Below are 17,100 nucleotides of genomic sequence, written 5' to 3'. Positions count from 1 at the left end.
GGGCCGATAGCATCCTGGTTCCCGGGGTGTGCGGCTGGAACATCGGGGTCTGTGCTGGCCTACGCCGGGTGGCTGTCTGGGGGGGCCTGGTCCTCCTAGGCATGTTGCGGGCCCTCTGCCTTTGGGGGGGTGGGGCGGCCGCCTCTGGGCTCCTGGGGCCCTGGGCCCTTCGCTTGGGCTGCTAGTTTTTTTCTGTGTGTGTGTTTCTGCTTTTGTAAAAGTTGTAGGAAATTTTCTGGTGTGTTCATGTACAGGTGTAACAGTTTGTTGTCTGGTGATGGTGTGGATTGAAGGGTCGTTGCTTCTGTCTGTGATCTTTTTGTCTCCTTTCTTCTTTCCCTTTTGCTCTTTTTGCTATTTTCCATCTTTTTCTGTCCCCTCCGGTCAGGTCCAGCAAGATTACATAGATTCTGTGATTCAAAGTAAATAAATAAATAAATTAATCACATTATCAAGAGGAGCCTTACCCATAGGCCTCCCCTTGACAGAGCAAATTTGTTCAGCACGATACAGCAACCAGATTATCATTTTGCTGCTATGATGCTGGACAGTTAAAAAAAAAAAAAAAAAAAAAAGAAATAAGGAAAATACAAACTAATCTGTAAAGGAAAACTAAGCAAACAAAACCAGAAGATCTCAAAGCATCAGCAACCACAGACCATGCCAGTGGCTGTGCATATTCTGAACACGTCACCACTCCATCACAGCATTGATAGAGAAACAATGAAAACTTTATTTAAACCCATGATTCCTCACTGTCTACAGCTTGGTGCCCCTAGTTTTACCAAAATAACAACACATCCCCCATAATCTGCCTCATAAATGGATAAACTCACACAAAGTTCTATCATGAAAAGCTTTTCAGTGGCAGGTGAAAATGGAGGCCATGCTTGTTTTTTCCTGAGTTTACCAGTTTGGGGGAGTTTGAACAGTAATGGAAGAGGATGTCTTTGTGTCCCTGCTGGTCTGCTGGACTGACGTGATTCTCGTCATAATCAACACATGCAAGTAAAAACACTGAAGTTTTTTTAAGGATCTTTTCACAAAAACCCAGATAGGCTGAGTCTCGTTAGATCTTCTGATCCCATTAACATGTAATGCAATAAGAACATTGTTTAGAAAAATCTCAGTCATTAGCCACCGGAGTAATGAGATCAATGAATGTAGAAAGTTTTAGTGCGTAATCAAACAGCATATTCACACTTTACAGCAGCTTTTCCTCATCATCTCCTATTTGTTCACAGTGCAGATGGCTGATAACCCAGGACGCCAGCCTCCTGTTTATCTGAATGAGTTGCAGCTGATAACAAATAAAAGGCTGATTTAGCAACTATGCTAAACAACACATACATAAAGCATGGGCTTATCTGTAACAGCAGATGTAGCCTAATGTGTTTTCTATAAAGGACTTTGTGCGGTGGGTATGAGGCTTTCGTGTCATGTGTGGGTTTGTGAAAGTTACACTGATGCCCCATTAGCAATCAGCGATGAATATTTGATATGTTTCCATATTTAACTGTCTCATATCGTAATGTCTTATTCACTGGAGATTTACTTCCCATCCCATTCTGAGCCATACAACAAACTGTGGTCTCTCTTCTACTCACTTTTGACCATTACTTGACATTTACCTGGTCAAGACCAGGACACAATGTCATATTTTCTTGTCTCGGTTTTGTGGCTCTAGATTCATCATTGTTTGCCCATTTCTACTCTGACTAATCTGTCCATGTTTTATTAAGCCAAATTATTTTGGTCACTGTTATAAGAGAGAAAGGGACTAGTAAACATCAAACTGACTCTTACTGATTGGACAGAGCTCAGAGACGAGGCAGGATGAAGATGGATGTTGAAATCGTTAGGACCTCACTGAGAAAAGGTTCAGTAGTGCGGCCTTTAAAGGTCCCATATTATACATTTTTTCAACTATTCCATACAGGTGTCAGAGGTCCAACAACATTGTTCTCAACGTGTATTACCCCTAATTCAGAATTGGTCCTTAATTTCAGACGTTCTAAAAGTAGCTCTAGTGAGCTCCGATGATTGCAGGCTGTTTCTGTGTCTGAACCTTTAAATGTTCATGAGTGGTGGCGTCTACTCTATGACTTTAGAGGGCAGACTCAGGTAACCGATGGGGGGGTCAATGACAGCATCCACTAACGGGTGAAGTGGTTATTTCCCTTCGTGATGTCACAAAGGGAAAGATCTTAGATTTACCCATCTGAGCACACATTCACTAAAAAAGTGGAGCAAGCAAGTGAGGGAGGAGAGAATTTTCTCATTTTTGGGCCTCATACACAGACCATTAGAAAACCTGTAGAAAGTGTTTTTTGCATAATATGGGACCTTTAAGCTTCATCATAAGTTATTTTGTTTCAGTCACTAGGAGACGGCAGAGCAAGGCGACTTTAGTTCTACAGCACACTTCATGTACAAAACAATTCAAGGTGCTTTACGACAAACAAAAGCATTACAGCGGGACGAAGCATTAAAAAGTACCTTAAAAACTAACTTTAAAAAGAAATAAAATGAATTAAATAAAAACAGAAAAAGCTCAAATACAATAGATAAAATGCAATAAATGAAAGTTCCACTGTGAGGAATTGAGGGGTGTTTTGATAAAAGCATAAAAGCTGAACAAAGAACAAGCTAAAAACACAACACCTCTGCTGTTGTGCTGGGTTGAGATGATAATGATGCTCAGCAAGTGTTAGCAAATACTTGTTTATTTTATTTTTATAATTTTATTTTTATTGTTTTATTTTGAAGTGTTTTATTTTCTACTGTGGAGTGTTCTATTTGTTGTTCTATTGTTCAGCACTGCTGATACAACCTAATAAAAAAAAACTTCTTTACATATGACTGGATTGAATAACTGGAACAATAAACTTAAAGAGCTCCAGTTAACTTTGCAAAACAGTTTAATTTAGTTATTGACTTTGTAAGACATACATACAGATGTGGAAATTAAAGTACCCATATTACATTAATTTAGTTAAGTTTTGCCAAAACTCTCCTCTCCACCACCACCTGAATGGAGTCCAGGGGGCAGCCACAGACTGAGCCAGCTCTTTTTACCAGTCTATTGAGTCTGTTCTTGTCCCGCTCAGAACGCCCCCCTCCCCAACTCACCACAGCATAAAAAACCACGGATGCCACCACGGTCTCGTAAAAAGTTATCAGAAGTTGTCTGCTCACGCCGAAGGATCCCAGCCTCCTCAGCGGGTATAGACGACACTGACCCTTCTTATAAAGAGAGTCTGTGTTATCTGTCCAGTCTAGTTTATTATTTAGGTGGACACCCAGGTACTTGTATGTCCTCACTCTCTCGATGTCAAGTCCCTGGATGTTTAACGATGCAGTGGAGGAGGGTTTTCTCTGGAAATCGACCACCATCTCCTTTGTCTTGCTGGCATTTACTAGAAGATGATTCTGCTCACACCAGTCGACAAAGTCCATGATGACCTTCCTGTACTCACTGTCGTTCCCCTCCGACACACATCCCACTATGGCAGTGTCATCGGAGAACTTCTGGAGGGGACAACCGTCCGTGGAATACCTGAAGTCAGATGTGTACAGGGTGAAGAGGAAAGGTGATAGTACTGTCCCCGGATGACCCCTGTGCTGCAGAAAACCACATCCGACACACAGTCCTGCAGCCTCACATACTGGGGTCTGTCAGTAAGGTAGTCAATGACCCATGGCACTGACTGATTTTGTTTCCTCATTTAGTTTTTTTTCCTGATGGAGTGTAGTTTAAAACCTTTTCATGAGGGGGACAGTCCTCTCAGAAGCAGCATCTACGTTTGACCTTAAATAAGCTTTAATGTCAAAACCAAAAAAAAAATGTGGGGACATCGTGCTGATGAGAAGTATTGTGGGACTCTGCCTCACTGTGTTCAGTTCCTAAAGAACAAATTCTTCAAAATAGGGTCAAGCTGCGAGCTATGTAATGTCATCTACTGCTTGTGCATGATGTGACAGGAACTGTGGGCTCATAAATGTGACGATGCAGCTGAGGACAAATCTCTCTGCTCTAGCTGTGGATGCTGCACATCCCCCCCAGCCCTTTAGGAAACACTGCAGATATTTTCTTTACCTCTTTCTTTCTTTGACTATCTTACTTTCTTTTTTGTTGTTTCTGTTTCATAACTCACATCTGACTTTACTCTGCTTCTTAGTCCCACTGAGTCCTTTGGTAGTCTCTCTTCACCCTAAATTTTTGAGTTTTTCATTGCTGTTCTTCCTGTCCTCTTGAATTCTCCCTTCTTCAGTTATTTTCTTTATAATAACAATGTTCACATGAACATTTTTGTCACTCCTTTATAATGTGGCCTAAATTAGTGGAGGACAGGGATTTCTAATGAGGCTGTATACATTTATGAACTGGCTCACAGGCTGTCCATTTGATGGTTGTGTCAGAAAGTGGTGGCTGTAAGTTACAAAAGCAAATCTGGTTTTTTGGGTATTCTCTGAGTGATATGCTACATTTCAGCTGATTAATTAACATTTATACCAAGGTTTCCACTCTGGAATTAAAACCTTTGCAGTAACTGAATCAGAATTTTGACCAAATTCCTCTAATCACCATATCTTCCTGATTCAGGTTCAGTGTACTGTTTTCCATTAATTACTTGGACTGTGGCAGCCAATTTTATTTGCCCAATCTCAATCTCATAACATTAATGAAGATCTCTAATATTGCTTTAGCAAAGCATCATGCTGTCTCTTTTAAATGAGCACCAAAAGCAAACGTTACTTCAGCAAAGCATCAAATGCTTTTCATCAAACACACAAAGAAAGAAATCATTATGAGTTGATAACAATGAATAATGCCAACATGTTTTACATTGAACACATTAAACAAAAACAAAACTGAGGTGATGGTCTTTGGAGCCAAAGAGAAACGATTAAAGGTCACTACAGAACTTCAGTCTATACACCTAAAAACCACCTACCAGCCCAGAAATCTGGACATGTGGAGCATAGAAGCTGAATGCAGCTTCTATGCTCCACATGTCTGGAACAAACTCCCAGAACTCCTAAGAACGGTTGAAACAAATCCAGATTAAAGACCCACCTGTTCTCTGCTGCATTTAAATAGTTTTTATTTAGAGTCCAGATCTGAATCTGGTTCTGTTAGCTGGAATCTTTAAACTTGGTCATGTTTTAATACTGTTTTTCCCCACAGTGGAACTTTTTTCTTGCATTTTATCTGCTATCTTAGCTTTTTCTGTCTGTTTTTATTTATTTTATTTCTTTTAATTTCTTTGTTTTTTTAATGCACTTGTTATTGCTCCCCTCTGTAATGCTTTTAAGGTTTTATGTAAAGCACTTTGAATTGTCTTGTACATGAAATGTGCTATACAAATAAATTTGCCTTGCCTTCATTGTCTAAAGCACGAATCCAACAACTGTTTCCAGTTCAGAGTCCAAGTCCAAACTTGATGATTTAACTCTCCTGCTTAAACCAGTCCAGCAGGTTAGTGAAAAAGCATCATTTGATATCTGCAGTGGAGGTTATTTATGATATTATTTGTGTCATTGCATGTGTGCAAGGAATACCTGGATTCTCAAAATTCAGCTAAAACTGGTTGCAGATTGTGCAGCTTGCATCACAATATGCACCGTTAACTCCTTTGTTAGTCGAGATCATGCTGTGGGTAATTTTGTTGGCAGGACTTTTTACGTGTCTGCGTATAAATATATAAGTCACCAACTGTACGGAGGAATGAAGGCGTCACAACACATTACAGAGGACACTGCTACATAAAATAATTTTTAGGATATGCCACAAGTGGTAATGTTTTCTGTTAGTTACTATGACTTCAGAGTTGGGGCTAGGTCTCCACCTTTGGGCTCCTGGCATGTTGACAGATATCTTTTGTAAACTGTGCTGTGTGGACATGTGTTATGTTCCCAATTATCAAAACTAATAGGGAGTCCAGTTAAGACGGAACATAATTTTAACCTCCAGCTTCAAAAGATGTGAGTTGAGAACATTGACTATATGCCAGACTGATTTTATACCTTCTGTGGTTGAAAACATGTGAACTCCAAGCAGAGGTGGACCAGGTAAAATCTGCCTAAGCTGTTGATGCTGTATGCAACCTGAATCCTCTGTCACCACAGCTTGAGGTTGTCTGACACAGCTAAAGCAGGAATCACGCTTTGTTCAGTCATTAAAATGTATGTTGGCCTGGTTTGTGTATTTATGTTGTGTGAGCTCAGGTTGCCAGGGGACTTGTGATGCACCTGTAAGGCCTGTCAGGATTTGCACTGAGGTGATACTTTCTGTGTCTGTAAGCAGGCTGCTCAAACACCTACTTTAACCCCCAAGCATTTCTTGGACTGACAACCAAAAGCAGACAAGAAGGTTTCTTTTATCACAAGGTTGGGACTTTCAGAGACTAAGACACAGATACACATAATTATTGTTTTGCTAATATTTGAGGCTGACGTTGATCTTTTAGCAAACTCAAGGCATCTGTCATCCAGCTTTAATATAAGGGAACATTTTATTAATCTTAGTGGCTTCAGGGCTGTGAGTCTTTAACTGCTGCAGATCTGCCTCATTGTGCCTCAAATACATGATAAATCATGAGAATCTCAGCAGAGTAGAGAGACTTGATGTAGTTTCAAAGAAACAGAGGATATTATATATACAACAGACAGAGTGGCTGTGGCTTAGGGTCATCCAGCCATTGAAAGGTTGGTAGTTTGAGCCTCTGCTTCTCCCATCCACATTACAAAGTGTGCTTGTAGGAGAAACAGAAGCCCACCTTGTCCCTTGTGTGCTTATTGGTTTAAGTGAGTGGAGAAAAAAGGCTTTAAATCCCTCTATCATTTATACATACTGGAAAGAGAAAGGCATAACGATGTAGAGCTAAAAGGAAAACCAAAAAACAAAAACAAAATGTCAAGGTCAGGGTAATCCTATCACTGCTAACCCTGAGGATTCCTGCTTTCAGTCTATAGACATCTGATGAGAAGAAAAACAAGGTCAAACAACTCAGTCCTTACTAATGTACTTACTGATGTAGTGGCGCTTTGTGACTATTTTGCATGTAGTGTGAAGCTAGCAAGCAACCAGGAGAAGTTAACTGGGGGCTGGAGGCCAATCCCCAGGCAGAGCAAGCAGGTGCTAGCATCTGCTGGCTAAGCTACAGCAACAACAACTAGCCCCAGCTAGCCTCACGCTAAAGGCTTATTTATGCTCGACGCAGAAAACAGATACGAAGACGGGCAAACAGTTTCGTCCATCTCCTGCGTCGGTTACATGCGTAATTTGGTCCATTTTCAGGGAGCTTAGCTATCCGTTGCTTGATGCAGAAGACGGCACAATATCACCGGAGATTGCGGGGCAGGGCTGACCAGAAAAGCTGACATGCAATCAGCGAAAGAAACAAACCAGAGAAGAAGAAGAGGAATGAAGACGAGGACAACTGTAAAAATTGTGTGAGATTTTGAAGAAAGGATATGCGAATGTTTTAAGGCATGTTGGGTGGTATAAAACACAGGAATGTACTCTGAAATTAGCACTGCCCTCTAGTGGAGGAATGGACTTAACAACCATAGCGACGCAAAACACGCATGGAAGTATGAGGACAGTGACGTATGACAACGTTCGAAAATGTTGTAGCTATTTAAGTACATAAGGGAGCATAAATGGGTCTTAAGTTGTTCTTGTAGCGTACTAGCTTCTCATTTCTAGATGAACAAATGTGAAACGTATAGCAAAAACTTCAAAATTCAAAGTTGTTACAAACATTCATTTATTAGTGGAAAAGGTGGGACTTCAAGTCATGGGTTTCAATGTAAAGATTAGCTACTAGCAAAACGCTAAATAAGGGAATATTTCCTAAAGAATCCATTGCCAATAATAATCTTTTTGCTATTTCTTTAACTTTTTTTTAATAATAAAACAATTATCAATTAGCTTTTAAAAGCATGTTTTTAACTCCATATACCATGTAAAGCTAAAGTTTGTCACATTTGTGTTTTCATTTCTGGCTAACAGACACGTTGCACCACCCTGTTACTACCCTGTTGACAGGAGCTAGCTTTGGAATTAGCAGTTCAAGCTTTTCATGTTTACTGCCGCTGTACTAGGGATGTGAAAAGGGTGAAGTTGGATTTAGTAAAGTAAAGTTAGGTGTATTTTGTAGTTTGTGTCACTAGCTGCCACTTCAACCTTCTCAGTTGTCTTTTAATTGGAAATAACACAATAGCAATGCAGGCTACATCACTGGTAAAGTTCTATCATAAGTGTTTAATGAACCACATCTAGACAACTTATTTTTCATGACACGGCAATGACATGATTATTTCTGTAAAATAAGTGGATAACTCTTGAAATTTAAATAGCTTTTGTTGCTTTGATCCCATTTAGACACCTGTAAATACATTCACGTGTTAATGCAGAATGAAGTTTCTCTAGGTTGGAATCTTATCACACCATGCTTTATTTACCACATTGTTCAATTTTCTATGATATCATCTTCATTATCACCTCAGTAGCACCTCACACCTTCCATATTATACACAGACATTTTGTCATTAGACTGTGCTGTTTATTAGCATAATGTGTGGCAGTTGGTAAAAGGCAGCTGCAGCGTTCAAGCAGTACAGAGGTGAAACTGGGGCTAATTGTTTTGGATACATAATGAGAATTAGTGTGAAGAGAGCCATGTTTTGGTAACATAGGTGCATTTAATTGCATGAAAGGACACAGACATATGTTTGTATGTTTGTATGAGCTGTGCAAACTGACAACAGAAACATTACGTACATGTACTGCATGTACAAAATAAGAGCTAAACCAAAAAGACTGTGGTGAAAGCACGGGTTAACTATAATTTATGGGAATGAAATGTATACATACATAAACATACAGTACCAGTCAAAAGTTTGGACACATTTTCCCTTAAAATCCATTGGGGAAACGTGTCTAAACTTTTGACTGGTGGTGTACATATTTGTGGGGCAGGCCTTTCTGGAAAAAACTACCACTTTGTCTACTTTTATGGCACTTTTCTGTGCCAAAATGGTAACATAGACAAGAAGAACAGAGAAGAAGAGTACTGTTCAGAGGGTGATGAGGACAAACATGGAAGCTGAAACAAAGAACTGCTTTGTGTGTGTGTATACATGTGTGTGTGCGCGACTGTGTGAAAGACTTCAATGAGTGTTTTTTATTAATTGTTATGTAATCTATTTTGATGTGTGTAAAGGATTGTTTTACTTTTATTATGCATGAATTGCCTCTTTTTTTATCATGTAAAGCACTTTGTGTTGCTTTTGGCATGAAAAGCACTTTATAAATAAAGTTTGATTTGATTTGAATACACCAAAAGGGCCTAAGATAAAACCTGCACTACAGTGTACAAGTAGTGGCAAATTAGTCTGTTGTCCTGGATGTGCATTAGCACTGGAATGGCTAACTACAACCAAATCCAAAGTGGTGACCCACTGAATCAGACAGCTGGCCAAAAGTTTGGTTAGGTTAGGTATTTGCAGTGGAAGGCAAGACAAGGCAGTTTATTTATACAACACATTTCATGTACAGGACAATTCAAAGTGCTTTACATAAAACAAAAGCATTACAGATATTAAGAAATAGTAAAAGGCATCAACACATAATCACAATAAAATAATAAATTACATTAAAATGATTAAAAGCAAGATAAGTTAAAAAAGTTAACGTGCAGATTTCATGCATAGACATGAGAAAAGAAATGTTTTTAACCTGGATTTAAAAATGTCTACATTTGGTAAAAGTTTAATCTCCACTGACAGTTTGTTCCACTTGTTTGCAGCATAACAGCTAAATGCTGCTTCTCCATGTTTAGTCTGGACTCTGGTCTGGACTCTAGTCTGGACTCTGGTCTGGACTCTGGTCTGGACTAGTTGACCTTTGAGTCTTTGGATCAAAAAACTAGTTTATATTCTCTGAACATACCACAGATGGATTCTGGGAAGTGATGGTAAACCTCTTTGGTTAGCATGCCAAAGCTAGTTGTGGGCATCATAGTTGCAGATTGAATTCACGTTATGAAAAGACAGAAAACAAAAAAACAAACAAAAAAACCCAAAACATTTGTACATGGAAATACTTGATGAATATTTCCATAATTTGTAATTATTTATTCATTCATTCATTGGGGGCGGGTGCTGTTTTTTTGTTTGTTTGTTTGTTTGTTTATTTGTTTGTTTTGTTTTGTTTTTGTGGTTTTTAAAGAGTTTTAAAAAAATTCAAAGATAGATAGTAAACAGTTTATTCAAATTAAATAGTTTTTATTCAAACTGAAGAGCAGCTCAGCCAAATGTGACACATGAACACATTGATGTCAAAAGGTAATGCTTCTGTTATGATGGGGAAATGTAATTCAGTGGTCCAAAACTAATTAAATTAGCATACAGCAGCTGACAGGCACTGAGCAAACATTCAGAATAAAAACAGTCCTGTGCGTTTGATTCGGTCACCACAGAGCTGAGCTGTCATGCTGTGTTTGAGCCAGGTTCAGCCTTTTAATTTGATCTTTTTTTTATTTCTTTTCATTTTTCCCAGAAATGCATTAGAATACTGCCCTCGTTTTTCAAACCAGCTCATTTAACCAAAGACTATAACTTGAATTATTTCCAGACAGACTCATTATCTGCAGGTCATTAGCTCTTTAATCCTGAACACTTCTCAACACCAAATAGAGGAGATGCATGGAAGCATCCTTTGAGACAAAGATCTTCCATTATGAGTCTAAAGATAAGACAATGATTCGGTTAGATCTCAGTTCGTTTTTGTAGCAAATCATATTGAGAATCTCCTTTAAATAAGAAAGCGTTTGGCTGAGGAACTGGGTGTTAAAGGAAGGAAGCTGCACTGCCCCCATCTGGCTGCTTGTGTTTTCACTGAAAGAGCTTCCCAGTATTTCCGGGACTGCCTCTGTTGGTTTGGGACACTTCGAGACAGCTGGATCCAGTTGCTGTGTAGTTACTGGATGACTGGATGATCGCAGCTAGTATCATGTATGATGAATCAGACTAAATCCACCCTCTAACACCCCTATCTGAGAAAACGGGGTAAAATAAATTCATTACTACTGTAGTTGCTGATTTATCTGGCAGGATTTCTGATCATAGTCCCTGCTGATGGGCGTGAAAGATTACTCTGATCATGCTCGTCTACATTTGTCAGATTAGAGCACATCGATGGATTGTTAAGTTATCAGTGTCAGATGCAGCAGAACATGCGCACATCTTCTTTTAGAGCATGGTTTGTTTCTGACTGTGAACATAGATTTTACCCTGATGCTGAGATTTTCATCAGTAACTACATCTCACTGGCATGTTTACAGCAGAAAAACAGCTTCAGAGCTGTTCTGAGAAGACAGGGATGATTAATACCTCACATCCACTTTCAACTTCTCACAATGAGACAATGTTTCAGGAATGCAAAATATTAGGGAAACGTGATATCATTCTTTAATATTGCAGAGACATGACGTGATATATAAACAAAGACCTGAGCATGTTATGATTTTCTGGTGAATTTAAAGGCTGCATTAAACCTCTATAATGTACATGGACATTATTCTCAGTTTAACCACCAATACTTATAAGGCGGAAGAAGGGAGAGGACAGAAGCATTAGTTCACTGATTTCTAAAGAAGAAACTTCAGTTTGAGTCCCATCCCACCCGGTGAAAGAGCAAGGAGTGCAGTGATATGGAGACTGAATCCTCTGTGCTTCTATTCTTGCAATAGGCAAACTGTTGGGGTCCAAGGTGGAGAGCCAACAGGATTTGAGATGTGTCAGGACCAGCTGTCCCAGACACTTCCAGGGTCAGAGAGTGGGGAAGGATGTGTGACTTTGGTGTTGCATTTAAATAATGTCTCGCTTTTTATTTTAATCCTAGTAAGAACAGGACAGATCAATTGTTTAAACTCTGTGTCATCAGTAAAACTATTATTCCCCTGCAATAAAAATGCCAAAAGCAACAATAATACCCCATTAAGGCAACACATTAGTGAGTGTCCTTCACTGCCTGAGACTGGTGCACTGACTAGTAAAATATTCTCTGCTGCTGTCAGGAGACTCGTTATAATGGTAACCTGGAAAAAACAGGAAAGGTTTGTTGCATTGGGGGAGAAATATGCCCTCGAACATGTGGTCAGCCTCATTTAAGGACTGTTTTATAATACAAACTGTGAAGTTTGAGCACCAGAGACAAGTTTGGAGGCTTTACAGCTGAATCTGAATCACTTCTGCTTTATGTTTACACGTTCAACAGTGGAAACGGAGAAACATGGAAATGAGCATTTCTCATAAGCCTGAATTAGCACAATGAGACAAATGTGAAAAAAATTACCCCAACATGCTACATATTGGTATTCATTTCATTTTCTTTAATACTCTTTGTGCTTTGTCAACATTATCCCCCCCAACACACACAAACAGAAAAGTACTTGGATTGACAGCCGGCTAACCACGCTGGGACGTGGCAGATGGATTTTAATTACATCTGAAGGCAGCATCAGTCTACAGCTGAGGCAGAATTGGAGGCTTTGGGCTCAGGGTAAACTCAGCAAATGCTTTCAATCTTACTTCAAACACCTGCAGATGTCTCCTTTATCCATCATTCACACACATTCATTCCTTCCATCTGCTTATTTCTGGCTTCAGTGTGGATTTTCAGTGCAGGATTTCCATGGAATAAATAAATGTAAAAGTTTTGTCCTGGTGTGCGTGACGGGTGACATGCACAAAATGCATCCTTTTTAATTATGAATGCATGCATGACAGTTTAATCTTTTAAATGCATTGAATATGAGGCCTTCAAGGGGAAAGCGAGCAGCTGATTAAACCAGGGTTTTGTTTCTGGTTTCTACACATGCAGGTCAGATCAAAGGTGGGTTATGAATGTAAAGTAACAAACAATATAGCATATTACTTTTGCTTCTTCATACCCCCTGATGGCGGAATTAATCTAAAAAAGGACATGTAGACAAGTGTCATACGGGCATTTGAAAAGGTAGAAAAATTCAGTGTTTCCTTTAACAGAATGTTTACTGCACATAAAAAAATAACTACGTAAACAGTTAACGTTTAAGCAAACTAAATACAGTATTCATCAGTAAGAGATGTAAAAACATGACCTCACGATTTGATTTGGATCCGCCTGCATGCTGATGATGGATGGATGGATGGATGGATGGATGGATGGATGGATGGATGGATGGATGGGTGGGTGGATGGATGGGTGGATGGATGGGTGGATGGATGGATGGATGGATGGGTGGCTGGGTGGATGGATGGGTGGATGGGTGGATGGATGGGTGGATGGATGGATGGATGGATGGATGGATGGATGGATGGATGGGTGGGTGGATGGATGGATGGATGGATGGATGGATGGGTGGGTGGATGGATGGATGGATGGATGGATGGATGGATGGATGGATGGATGGATGGATGGATGGGTGGGTGGATGGATGGGTGGATGGATGGATGGATGGGTGGCTGGGTGGATGGATGGGTGGATGGGTGGATGGATGGGTGGATGGATGGATGGATGGATGGATGGATGGATGGATGGATGGATGGATGGGTGGGTGGGTGGGTGGATGGATGGATGGATGGATGGATGGATGATGGATGGATGGGTGGGTGGATGGATGGATGGATGGATGGGTGGCTGGGTGGATGGGTGGATGGATGGGTGGATGGATGGATGGCTGGATGGATGGATGGGTGGCTGGGTGGGTGGGTGGATGGATGGATGGATGGATGGATGGATGGATGGATGGATGGATGGATGGATGGGTGGGTGGGTGGGTGGATGGATGGATGGATGGATGGATGGATGGGTGGATGGATGGATGGATGGATGGGTGGGTGGGTGGGTGGATGGATGGATGGATGGATGGATGGATGGATGGATGGATGGATGGATGGATTTCTTTTAGCAAAAGGCTAACTCAGATTTAATTTGTTTATTGCTTAACAAAAAAATCACTTAATAAGTTTTAGATTTAAATTGACTTTGTATTGTTTGCAGGAACAAACCTTTTTATTTTTTCTTGTAAGAAGTTGGGTTATATTAAGTCAAACTGCCGTATTCATGCAGCACAACTCTGACTGCTGCTGAGTGGCATTTGTGTCCTTTTGTAGCCATGCAGACAAACAAAGCTGAGCTGAGACAGAGGAAACCAGAAACCTGCTGATAGCCTCTTAACCTTTGCAGTCATCTTATTGGAGTAGCATCCAACTCTGTGGCATGAATATGCATGTTTTCCTTGATTAAACTTTTCAGATAAGTGTTTTGATTTCTTTGAGCCTCATTAGGACACATCTTCAGTCCAGAAGTTATTTTCATTTAAGGAAGCATGGAAATATTAAAGTATCCAGTCATACTTTTTGGGAAATTTCCCAATTGGATTTAATGGGAAAGTGTTTCCAAACTGATGACCAGTAGGGTAATCAAGTTTTAAGAAGGTTGAAACCATCTTCCATACCATATATTGCTCCAATTACAACTCAGGAATATATTTTATTATAGATCTAATTTTAATACAGTCAAGCAATGAACCACATCAAGATGAACACCATATGAATGAAGAAAGCAATGAACAGTGGAGAGGAAGGCTTAAACGTTAAGGAAACAGCAAGATGAGGTACAACTCATTAAACAGCCTGCTCTTGTAGAACATTTTGTATGCATGAGCTAATTACAGTTTTCTACATAAACTATTCAACTGTAATTCTGGCTTTGTCAGATGAGAATTTTCCCTCTTTCTGGAGCTTGTTGAACAACATGACCCCAAAGGACAGACAGAGATATGCAGAGCACACCACAGATCACCTATTGAGATTACATTTTATGGGGAAAGACAACAAATGAAAGCAATTATAAATCAAGATATTTCGACATTTTAATGATCAGTCTGATTTTCAATGTGTTCTTTATCTTGGAAGTTTGATGTCAGAGCTGGAAATAATCAACTTTAAAGGTACAATGTGTAAAAATTACTGACATCTAGTGGTAAAGATAGGTATAGAAATTACTTCTAATGCCAAGTACAGTGTGAATGTACAGTGGCTGTCAATGGCCAAAAATCTTCCAGACATAAAGATGTTTTCATGCGTGAGTGGCTCCAGTGGCCTCAGGTGCAGCGATGACTGCACTACAGGTAGCCATTTCACCAGTGTGTACATGTGTACTGTATTCCTCTGGTCCTTGTCAACGGTGCTCTAGCACCTATCGAAGCAGGTACTGGAGTTTTAAATCTCAGGTGGTTCTCACATCACACACAGGGCTGTTTGTCCATTCACAGACACCGTAGTAAAAATGGTGGCACAAACATGCCAGTCGCCATGTATGTGGACCCACAGCAAGTAGATATAAATGTTTCGTTCAAAGAAAATAAAACAGTAGTTATTTTAATAAAGTGATTAGATACCAGTAGAAACAGGTTTTTTAATGATGTGTTAAGTTTTTCTGTCATTAAACAGCTGTTTAAAGAGACAAAAAAGCAAGGTAACAGTGATATTCATCAGCTATTACTCATGTTTGTGTTTGCGGCAGCCATGTTGGATTTTGAGTTTAGGGCTGCTGAGTTAACACCAACTTTCCAAACGGAAGTTTTAGCATTCCAGTAGAAATTTCCCCCAAGTAACTCTAAAACAAGCGGTCACTGACTCATTTTGCTGTCCCACATAGTAAGAAGCTGGACTGATCAGGGATTATATGAGCTTTACACAAACATGTTAGGATTTCTTTCAGGGGGGAGGTATTGCCATCTTCAAAACTCAGACTCACTTGTTTGGGGCTGCCTGAATTTAAACACATCTCATTAAGTGACTGGTTCAAATCTTGCTGCATTTGATGAACCTCAGAACTGTGAAATTTAAACTCTTTTTCTTGCTGTAGATAACACTAAATTCCCATCAGCAGTTAGGAAATAAATGAGATTATAATAATCTGCAACAATTTTTTTTAATCCAGGCAGGAAAATATACTTCCTACTGCTTTTCTTTTACCTTTCTCCAAGACTGAATATGGGAGAAATGTGATTGGTCATGTATGCACCATCTGCAGTGCAACAATCCTGCATTACAAAAACAAATGCTGGTCAAATTTAGACTATACAAACAGCAGTTCTTATGATTAGTCTCCAAAAATCCTAAAGAAATTACAAAGGAATGGAATGAGAGGGCGGTCCAGGGCTTATCGAGCCAATATGTGATAGAAGAATTATCAGATGACTTTTGACTTGTCTCTTACCACCACCAGCTGGCGCTTACTTTACTTCACTGCTTCTATCTGCAGTTCTGGGTTTCAAAAACCTGGACCAGTTCAGAGCGTATGACTCAGGGAGAGATTAGTACTGATTACTGCAGGAGCCAAACTGTAGACGAGGGAAATGCAAGTGCCAGTATTTTTCTTTCAGTTTGCTGTGTGGTAGTCTGAGCTTGGCTTGCTGTGTGAGCTAGTGTGAGCCTATTTCTGTGAATTTGTTATCTAGATTGATGTTGGCATAGCTGGAAGCTGTAGGACAGGTCTAAACTACGGTACATCCCAAAGAAGAGGGTGATGGAGGGGTGTCATGTTGCTCACTCAAAGCCCTAAAACCCTGTGCTATAATATCATCACTTCAGGCCATCGTCACAAGAGTAAAGACCCTGATGGAGGTCACTCAGAGTCATAGATCACTCATCCCAGAGTAGAGATTAGGTTCAGGATATAATATGAGGAATAATGCGACTTCAATTCAAATTCAGCAAGATGGAGGCGATCCAGTCACAGATATGTCCACACAGTCAGCACATTCCCTAACCGCTACATCATCCAGCAGCTTAAACACAAACATGTTGTCAGGACTTCCGGCATATTTTTCCTTCATCCTTATCTTCCAGATAATCAACATGCCTTCCTTTAAAAAGAAAAAGAAGCTAATTCTACTTTTTTTTGAGCAAACCAACCTGATGCATGAAGTTAAACAGCACTGCAGAGCATAAACTACACGCTGCTCCTTACTTCACACATGCAGGCAGATTCCCGGCACATTGTCTCCACCAGTTAACAAACAAGCACTCATCATG

At 39.9% G+C, this 17,100-nt stretch overlaps 1 protein-coding gene across 2 annotated transcripts in view; it reads right to left on the bottom strand.

Moving 5' to 3' along the window:
• The window catches only part of plch2a (phospholipase C, eta 2a), a 236,502-nt gene that overhangs the window by 219,065 nt on the left and 337 nt on the right, over positions 1-17,100 (bottom strand). The window lies entirely within an intron of this gene.

The sequence above is a fragment of the Melanotaenia boesemani genome, chromosome 13 (assembly GCF_017639745.1).
Source record: "Melanotaenia boesemani isolate fMelBoe1 chromosome 13, fMelBoe1.pri, whole genome shotgun sequence".
In the NCBI taxonomy this organism is placed as follows: domain Eukaryota; kingdom Metazoa; phylum Chordata; class Actinopteri; order Atheriniformes; family Melanotaeniidae; genus Melanotaenia; species Melanotaenia boesemani.
The sequence above is the reverse complement of the archived record's forward strand: the minus strand, read 5'-3'. Positions and strand labels throughout refer to the sequence as shown.